The following is an 11,145-nucleotide window of genomic DNA, read 5'->3' on the forward strand; positions in this document are numbered from 1 at the left end:
TATATATATATATATATATATATGTGAACCAATGTTACAGATTATTCATATTGATTCATTCATTTATAAATGCATCTTTTAAATGGATTTTTTCAATATTCACATATGAACTTTCTCTTTTCACATTTTCTCAATATTTAGTCTTCTTATTTGAACCAACCTCTATATATACGAGGATTAAATGATAAGACAATCAACTTACGAGAAATGCAAGGTCAAACCACATGTGATCCTATAGTAAATCACATGTGATTTACAACATGTTTAGAAGGATGTGGGCGACTAGCCAACACAACCAAGGGTGTGTGAAGAATCGTCCGTTCAATAGCTGGTCGACACTCATTGCATTTATATAACCTTTGCATGATTAAGTGAAAGTGCTCTTATATCATGTTACTGTGAAGTTATACTGTATGAGATCGTAATATTCACATCACATTTAACTGTGTGTCGTGAATGTTGAGTTATACTGTGTGTATATTGCAATCTTCGCCATAATACAAGGAAGACATTCATAGTTTTCATGACAAACATCAATACAATATCAATATATATACATATGTTATCATGAAAATGGACTGTTCTCATAAGAACCCAACTCTTTACATATAAACACACATGTTTATTGTAATTTATCTATGTATTCAATTTTTTCTGCTAACAACGTATTTGATCTTTCAGCCAACTAAAATTGTGAAAGCCGAACCAACCAACCAAAACTTTGCCTACAAGAGATTAACATGACTGGACTCGAATCTAAAATTGATGATATCTTCAACAGATTTTTCAAATTTTCATTCAAAATAAAGAATTAAAACTTAAAATCCCAAAAAAATTACATTAATCTTCAACAGATTCTCTATTTTGAAGACTATAACCTCAATTATATTACTAAAATATTTTATACATATAGTTAAACATTATTTCTCTCATAAACGTTTAACATCAGTGTTTCTTATATGTGGATATATAATAAAAGATTGTGACTTCCTCATGGCAATCATTTTTGCTAAGTTCTCCAAATTTGGAGAATTTCACATTTTCCTTTCTCATGCTTTCTCTATTTTGGAGAATTTGTTGGAGATGCTCTGATGGCTAGGCAAGAGAAGGAGATCCACCCTATTTGGGAACCCAATGTACCCACCTCGACTGCAGATGGGGACATGGATCCTTGCCCCATCTCCTATGCCTACTAATGGCATCTAATATAACTAAATCCAAAACCTTTAGGGGACGTTTGGTTTGCAAGATTCCGACAGGATCTGAAGAAATTGGAGTGATCAATTTTGTTGATCAAATTCCATTCAGGCGTTTAATTTACCTATGGAATGGAATTGAATTCCACACATTCCACCATCCATGGATTTGGTTATTCCATCACAATTGAAAATGAATTCAATTCCATTTCAGCCCATTTTCTCAAAAAGACAAAATTATCTTCATCTTCCTTACTTGATTTAACCAAACCCATATGACCTCCATCTAAACCATCGCTGACCACCACCGTTCTGAACCACCGTTGACCACCACCGTTCTAAACCATAGCTGACTGCCACCGTTATAAAAGGGGTATTTTGGTCATTTATCGTTTATGTATTCCAATTTCGAAGGTACATTCTACCAATCAAACATGCAGATTCCAAATCATTTAACATATTCCATTACAACCAAACGTGCCGTCAAATTCCATTCTACTTCCAATCAAACACAATGATAGTTGCTAAGCTTCATATAAAATATATAATGGGTGGTTTGTTTGAACCATTACTAATTAAGTATGTATATTTTATCTCATTTATAACCCAAAAAAAACCCACACCTTTATTGAGGCATAAATTTGCACAATTGGCATCGTTTAAAGAAAAATCTAAGAAATTTATCTTTGTTCTCAAGGAATAATATGTTTTGGAATCTAATATTAATTATTAATTATTAACTATTAATTATTAATTATTAACTATTAATTATTAATCAGGTTTAATCTTGTACCATACATAACCAAACCATTTCTAAATTATTATGTTCATAGAATCAAATATGCTAAGATCTTAGTGCAATAAAAAAATAAAAATAAATAAAAAATTCATGACCGAACCTATATCTGAATCCGAATTCAAGTTATAAAATATATTTTTGACGTAGTCAAACTATGTCAATAAAGGCTGATACATACTCACGTAAACATAACAAAATCGAACACGTATAGTAAATTAGGGACCAGAGAGTGAGATGCACACATATATGAGATTGGAACATGTGAACCCTATACAACTGCATCTACCACACGAATTTATCAAATTCAGATAAGTTACCTATTATTATCCCTATGACATTAACCTAACACGTAAAGAGGTTAACACGGGTTCCAACCGTAGGCATTATATATCTGCCCAAAGGGGCACACAATTTACCACATCCATAACGGGTGACGGATCAGTACGTTTAGGGCACTCCAAAAAACCAGCGCCAAACCCATTTTGCAGATGATTCAATTGTTATCAAGATTTACAACCGACTGTAAATTATATTTTCCAGTAATCATGTTCGGCCCCAATCACGATCCTTCTTTATTTAAATGTTGATAATTTTATTGAATCGAAAATAAAGTTGTTTTAAAGATTATTATCTCAAAACTCATTTTGGTAATTTTCTTTATAGAACGAGGAAGCATATGATTGTTTGGGGAATAATATTTAAAGTAGCCAACAAAGCATCTGCTTTGGCATATGTTATGTTATAGCGACATCCCGATTGCCTTGTTATAAAAATCAACTTTACCTTTTAACCAATGTTTGTTGCATCCAATTCCAGTTCTTCTACCACTCAACCTTGCAATTGCATAAACTAAACTTATATACCATCACGATAAATTCCGCGATAGGGTATAAAACAACTTACTGGGTCCCATCAATCCTTTCGTGTTTCTCCAAGGTGCACAAGTATGTTTTGTGGGCGTACGAGAATGGGGGAGTTGGAAGTAAATAATTGTTGTAGGGGTACAGTCTGGTCGACATATGGTATAATCTCATAAAGCAGATCAAAGCCGGCGATGGTGTCTGGAGTCGAATACAAAGCATCTACTTTGAAAGAAAGCTCTTTGCCCCTAAGGGTATGACTCCATCCTTTAGAGCGTCCCTACTATACCGGTCCCACAACCATCATGGTAAGGTAAATTGCATGTCATGGAGACACGTCGATGGTGTCTGGAGTGGAAACCTAGACCTCTCATTCGTTCTACAAAAATGTGCACCTTTTTACCTGCTAAGCTTAGTTTAGGTCCCGGTTGATAAAATGTCATTTACAACCGGCTTGTGGAAAAAAATTAGTACATTTGGATTCAACTCGTGGCTTGAATGGTTTTAAAAGGTGTCCCATGACATGAGGCACGCCTGCGACACCATGTTAAATCCTATGGTGGATAAGTAAGGCGAACCACATGGTGGTGCTTGATTGGTTTGAGCTTAGCTCCAAAGGTCAAAAGTACCAGGAGGTCACAAGTTTAAATCCAAGGAGAAATAAAAATCCCCTTGTGGCCACGGAGGTTCAAATACGATGACTCCGGGCTATCTGCAAAGCAGGTGGTCGCCCTGGGATTAGTCGGCTCGCATAGCGGGTTGGATATCCAGGTTAATTAAAAAAAAACTGCGTTACACACGTCATAGGTTGAGGCATGCAACGGGGAGTTATGGCACAAGATTTCTTGAGCACATAATTTGACTATTTATTTATTTTTCCTTAGAAGTTGTCTTATTTTTACTTTTTACATTATTATGGACTTTTGATATCACACTTCTTGTAAGTGCTATCTTTACTTACACAAACACGCGCCCACATACACACAAGACATACATTTATATGTGTGCATGCTTTTTGAGGTGAGTTATTATGCAAACCTTTATATTCCTACAACTCTTACAACCAAATCAGGAGCGTCCATTTGATCGGTTGTAACTACCCTTTATTAGAAAAAAGAACCAAAAAAGAAAATTAAAAAAATGGATGGTGAATAGGTGGGTTGCATCGGTTATATAAATTTAGACGGTTTGCATTTGAATTCCCCTCTATGTTTTTTACTAATACTTGATATTAAACAATTTAATTTCACATAACAAATGATATATTATTGATATACTGTAATTAAATTGTTTAATATCATCCTATAGTAAAAAATATATATGTATACGTGTGTGTGTGTGTGAGAGATATTGATTTGCCGCCTTAAGCCCCACCTTGAAAAACATAATGACTCCTAACGCTTAAGCTTTGATCTTGCTGCCACACCATTTAGAACCCTGGTGGCTTATCAAACTCTAAGTCCGACTCTAAACACTAGAGTTGTGGCCTGGCTCATCAATGCTCAATTTCTATGGTCAACATTGGCCGATATAATCTTAGTACAGAAGGAACTAGAAATATTAAAATGTAATCACAATCAAATCCCCTTTGAATTACAGATTTGTATAGGTTTAGTAATCTGGGCTCATTTCAAGTTTGGTTCCTTTGGTTTCTAGTAGTTGTATGGCTTATTTTTCTTTATGTATTTATTGGGAGGTGAGGATTTTGATGCCACAAACCTCAATGGACCCAAGATTTGCATTAAAGTTGACAAAAGCAAACTTCTTTAAGACCAGAACTCAGAATCTACAAGCTGCAAAGCCAACACCCCCCCAAGTTTTTAAACCAACCACAACACACTTTATTTTGGATGGCTAATTTACCTAAAGATAACAGAATCATCCCCAATTCCCCATTAGATTCTACTTTAGTAAGAGTATCTAACAAGTACATCAACATTTCAAATTTAAGCCGTACGTACCCGTACCGTAAGCAAAGCGCAAGGTCCCACTTACTACTTTCGTTCTGGTTTGGCTGTATGCATATCAAGAAACATCAAGGGAATGAGTGGATACAATCTAAGCCATTAAACTAACGTAAAGAAATGACATTCATGTCATCATGGAAAATACATACAAGATGATGAAAGCTGTGTTTGACAAACTAGTTGATAAACTAGTCATGCTTGGTAAAAAAAAACTAGCAGATAAGCTAAATGACAATGTGAAACGATTTAAAAGAAATGCTGAGAAATTAATTGAAAAAATGGAAGGGACATAATTAGAAGAAAAGCTAGCTTTTTACGGCTAACCGAACGGATCTTTTTCAATAAGCTCAAAAAATAAGTTAGCTTATGATTCCCAAACATGGCAGAAACTAGCTTTGAACGATTGAATCTAGTGGTGAATGAGGAGATGGTAAGCAGCAATTAACATCAAACAATGAAGTAAAAAGAAGATGACCATAATCTCGGTGATTTACATGCATGGTAGTTATGTCATTATCATAACCACACACATGCATCAAGCATCATCATTCATCATGGATAAATAAATAGAAATGGCCAAAATATAGAAGAAAGAAAAGTAAAGGTACACATTTGGCACTATAAACTAAGACTGTTCTTTTGCTGCATGGGGAACAGAGCTTGGAATTCTAAAGTGAGATTTTCAAAGGGGCATAAAGTGAATGCTTGGTTTTTTTGCAAGGGTTCTTTTTTTTTTTAATTTAATATTTTCTACTATTTGTCTTTATGACTAGCCTAACACAGTTCCAATCTGTTAATTCTCTTTCAAAGCAGCTTAATCACTCTTTTCTTACTAACTAAGGAATAATGATTTACCAAAATACCCTGCATACAAAAATTCCCCATGTCAATTATATTTACATGTTTTACCACATCAGCAATTCAGCATTAGAAACATGGTACCAACACAAATGCACTGGATCCCGTTAGAATTCTGCAGTTAACTGTTCTCGGGCGAGAATAGTACTAGGATGGCTGATCCCCGTGGGAAGTCCTAGTCTAGACCCCACCTCCGGGTGGGATACATAGGCCTCGTCTGGTTTGGTTCGGTTCAGCATAGAATCATGATCTTCTGATGTGGCAAGATGTCATGGAGTCCAAGAGAGTGGTTTTGTCTTTGATCAGTAGACAAAAGTAGAGAGGAGTGAAAAAGATGCTTGGCTTCTCAGGGGTACTATAGTCATCCTAGTCAGATTCTTCTTTTCTAACAGCCTTAATCTGCTTGGATAGAAGGCTTATGATTGGGATAATCTACAACTTCTAGGGCATCTGGGTCCCATCCTGCTTTATTCTATAAATCACAGGCTTATATCTAAGCAGTGGATCACAACACCAGGAGGATTTAACTGTCAATCTTACTCCAAAGAAGATATCATCTCTTTTCTTCTCTCCTTCTCTTGTTTGCTTACAAACTATGATTTCTAGTACTCATAAACTATTCATCCTTCTTACCTGTTTTGGGATATTAGCAGTTGAACCATATATGGTTTTCGGCTTCAGAAATATAGGCATTGAACTAAAATGGAAGAAAGAAAACCATGGAGAACTCCCCATGAATCATCGCATGCTCAAGAATGTTTCCATGGAGGATCTTCAAGCAAAGCCATCACCTGCAGCTTTCAGCAAGAAACTTGATCCTTATCATGCAAGTAACAGAACAGTTCGAAGAGGGTCGGACCCCATCCACAACCGATCTTAATATTACAGGATACAATTCAGAAGCAACTTGAAAGACTTCAGTTGAAACCAAAGGTTATTTGATGAACTGATGATTTTTTTTTTAAATTCCGTTATAGGAGGTAGTATTATAGAGTGATGTGCATAATCAGATTTTAAGGATGCCCTCAGTGAATTTTGACATGATCTTAAAGAGTTCATCGAAGATGGTGTTGTCTGCCAAAAAAAAAAATGACGGGTTTTTTTTCTTCTTAATTCTTGTTTGAACAAGAATGGGAACAAGAACAAGAACAAGAGCAAGAGCATGAGCAAAGATGTGTCTTTATTTGTTATTTTACATTCTTACAGATGTAGTGATATTGTTTTCTACCTGTTCTTAATCTAATAGAATCATGTTATTCAATCTGCACTCTTATATTTCAGAAAAGTAATTTTGTTGCCTTGTCCTACAGAAACATGTAAACCAGCATTGACAAGGTTCAACTGAGAATCTCAGTTAACTGGATGGGATAAGAAATAACAAAAACTTGTTGTCCCACGTTTGGTAAATTACTAAACTACCCATGTCAATTTCAAACCCTAAAACCTTGGATAATTCTTTCACCTGCTTACCTAACTCTCACCCATCACGTCCCGTCTAGTCCCGTTCTGTCCACCGTAAGCATGCAGTCTTCTTATATGCTAAAACGTTGCCTATTCAAGGAAGTAGAAAATATTTCTCTTCAACGTTAAGAAGGGATAAGGTGTGCATGCAAGAAGCTCAGAGGTGCTTCACGAAAGGTTTGGTTGAATATTTTGAATGTGAAACATCTTAAAATATTCAACCAAAGTAACATCAAGCTGAAAGAAACAGAGTAAGCCAAAGATTTACTAAGGTAACTCTGCTCGGAATATACAAATTCCCTTCTACGATCCCTGAAAAGTATCATCTCAACAAGTATGCACAAAAAATTGTTAATCTTAATCACCAGTATCTTCTAACTTTTTCTGCAAAGCCACTTCTTTTGTTCGGGGATGTTGTTCATGATTAAATTGCAGTGCAGCGATATCATTTATACTGATATACTGTATTTTGAAGAATTTGGTAATAGATTTCTGTATAATTTCAGTTATTTAATTTTTAATTTCTGCTACCATATATTTTGATGATCTTGGGATGATGTACTTGGAGTTACTGGGTGGCTACATGTCTCAGGTACAAAAAACAGAGTAATGGATAGAGCTTCAATCTCCTTTGATTAAGTCATTTTTGCTCCGATGCCATGATAAGTACAAATGATTCAAACTGGCCACAAACAACTGGTTTTGAGTTGAAACTTGAAGTAGTCGTGCACTAAGTGACTATCGGTGTTGTCATAAAAGTAGGAACCTTTTATATGTGACAAAACTGTAGACTTTAAGAATGTTCATCCAATCAAGAACAGAATTGGTAGGCGAATGATAAAAGGACATCTTTAAATAATGAGTATGTTGTCAATCCCCATGCAATTTCGAAAAGAAATAATTCAGATACTGGGATTTGGTCCATTTGGAGAAAAAGGGAGCAGGGAAAATGTTATTAACAAAGGTCAGGAAGCTAGACCTCAATTTTCATAATGTTACCAAAACAAATCAACTGCAATTTCTAATCACAATATTTCTCCAACACGAAAGTAGTTGCAGTGTAAGCAGTAGGGAGGGGAGACCCCTGAATGGATACTATGTATTTGGAGGGTGATTCCAATTCCATAGGGAAGCCCAATGTCAACATTGACCCATGCCCCAAAATTAGATTTAGGACTTGGAATACAAGCATCAATAAACTATAATCATATATAATATGGCCTGGAAAATAGTAGGGGCAAAGTGTCATGATTGAACCTAAATCTGCTTGAAATTGAACGCATGGGTGAATCCAATGATAAAACGGGGAGCAGTCAAATTTAACCCATTGACAGTATCAACGGTTCTCCCAACAAATAATATTCCTAAACCCCGTGAATCCCTCTTTACACAGAAAACCAAAGTAAAAAGAGACCACCTATCTCAAAGATATCTCATCCTGTCATCAAGAGTACTTAGGGGCCACACCCCCTTGCCTTTTCGCTTTTCCAGTGACATCAATAGGAGATTGGTGAAATGTTATATAGGCCTCTTACATTACTACAGGTACAAAAATGCCCATCGTTTTACACAAATGATGGTTTCCAGAGTTTATATATTAATATAAACCAAGGAAAACCACCAAGCATCTTAATATAGATAAACCTAACCAAATGGATCCCAATAAATCCCACTCAAAAGTAGATTTTCGCAGAGTGGGGAGTTACGATGTGCATAGACTTGGGCTCTACCTCAAAGAGTAGAATAGTTGCTTCCACGAAGAAGCCAGGCTTGTGCAAGAGAGTGAGCAATAAAGATTAGCATATGAACAGAACACGAGAGAAGTAAGTAAGAATAAGTACTAAGAGGTACATTGAACAAATACCAAAGGTAAGTTAAGGTAAGGCAATACTGACCAGGAACACATATCCAGCCTAAACTGCAAGCCCTCTACCCCCTCTCCTAACCTATCCAACTCCCTTCTCCCCGACTATACTTGCTATAGGTCCCCATTCCTAGTGTGCCACCCTAATCCTCCATCTTAGCATAGATAGTTAAGATCAATTCTTGTGTACTAGAGTAAAAAAAGACAATCCTATTCACACCCTATCTCTGTTCTCAGTTTGCATCAAGTTTATTGTTATGCACATGATTATTCCGTAGCTCCCTTCTAAGAGATTTCTTACTGGTTAAAACAGCAATTCTACTTATTTCAACTCTCTTTAGCAATCCGTTCAAAGTCTGCATCAACCAGTCTCATTTAAGAGAACTTTTTTCCCATGCAAGTGATTGACTTGTTCTTCAATATATGTTCTATTCATAATCATTTCTTCAAGTTGTTTGTATTCTTCCTACTTGATCTTGCTGCTACTTATATGATCGCCAAGACTGTGGATCATTTCAACCTAGATACTTGTTTTTGTGGGGTGTCATCTGTCTTTACATACTATGGCATCATCAGAAAATTTGGGAATCCTTCAAACGTTGGGTTTAGAAAATTATTTCTTGGTTCATTTTTCCTTGAGCACCACGGTGTATATTCTCAACTCATAGCTGCTCTTCTTGTCGATGTTTCTTCCAATCACAAAACCAAAACATAAACTAAACAGCAGTATCCTAATTATTATTCCATCTTACCATCTATCAAACACATTCTGCATACCAAACTGCAAAACACCACCTCCAATACACTTCGAAACGCTGGTATTCATGGAGTAGTGTAATTTCACTAGATTCTTAATAAAATTAAAACCAAAATTCAATACATAAATTCGAATATGAGATAATAGAGACCTGATTTCACAACAACTTGGAGTGAAATCTGTTCAGATTAAACCTCACCTGTTTCAAACACTACATCGATGCTCGCGAATCTAGTGGCTGAAGCTCTGATTAGGGCTCGAGCGTGAAGAATACGCTCAAAAATGCCGACGGACGTGTTATGGAGATGAAAAGGGAAACGATAACAAAATAACTTCAACATCACAATAATATCGTATCAAAGTATAAACATTGAGAGCATGGAGGGACCTGGAAAATTTTTCATACGGTTGCACCATATAATCAATATAATATAATATATATTTAAAAATAATTATAAAAAATATGGTTTTTATTGTATCGATAAATAGCTCATAAACTTTTACCCGATTCGTCTTCATCTTTTGAAAACGGTCAATATATACCCAAAAATAATTACAAAAAGTATGTTAAGAAACAACTCCTAAATTTGTCCTTGGCGTGTCTTCACGAAATGGTAAAACATTCTCCAACAAATATCTACAAACTTCAACTGAAGCATTCAATCGCATGTGGTACTCGGTCTTCATGAGTTCTGTTTGTTTACGAAGGACAAGAGCAATTGATTGGTTTTGGTTAACCAAATCTTGACATTTTTTAAGTGCTTTATGATGAAAACTATTAACCTCACCCTCATGAAGCGTAAGTCTATCTTTTTTACTCCAACAATTAAATTCTTCCGCCACAAATGCATCTATCCCATGATTCCCACCTTGGTCTCTGAACAAGTAACAAGGCAAACAATATGCTCTATCTATTTTAACACTGTATTCCAACCACTGAAATTGATCAAACCAAGAAACAACAAACCGTCTTCCTTTAGTCCCTATAACTGTAGTTGGAAAGATGTGACCTCGTGGTTGACAAGGACCCCTTACCAAGTATTTCCGTCTAATTTCGTCTCTTTGATTTATGTTATAAGTTATAATTTTGGGTCTTTCGGATGGATCCCAAGGAAGATCATTAACATCAATCATATTGTTGGATGCATCATTACCGGTTGATGATGAAGCTTTTCGTTTCAAATATTTTTCCATAATGAATGAGTTATGTAAATCTAAGTAATGAAAACAATAATAAGTAATCACTAATCAGTAATGAGTAATGTAAATAAGTAAATCTAAACATAGTAAACAGTAAACAAAAAAGAATGATCAATTTGTATAACCTAAACAATTAATCAACTAATCAAGTAAACAGTAAACAAAAAAGAATGATCAATTTGT

At 35.4% G+C, this 11,145-nt stretch overlaps 1 long non-coding RNA gene across 1 annotated transcript; it reads right to left on the bottom strand.

The window, feature by feature from the left end:
* Positions 1-4,558: 4,558 nt before the first annotated feature.
* LOC112527178 lies at positions 4,559-10,129 on the bottom strand. Its single transcript, XR_003070732.1, has 2 exons — positions 9,962-10,129; positions 4,559-4,869 (listed from the first exon to the last, which is right to left on the bottom strand). It is a non-coding gene; the product is annotated as an uncharacterized LOC112527178 (long non-coding RNA).
* Between the last annotated feature and the right edge of the window lie 1,016 nt (positions 10,130-11,145).

Source organism: Cynara cardunculus (genome assembly GCF_001531365.2).
Source record: "Cynara cardunculus var. scolymus isolate 2C chromosome LG 15, CcrdV1, whole genome shotgun sequence".
NCBI lineage: Eukaryota > Viridiplantae > Streptophyta > Magnoliopsida > Asterales > Asteraceae > Cynara > Cynara cardunculus.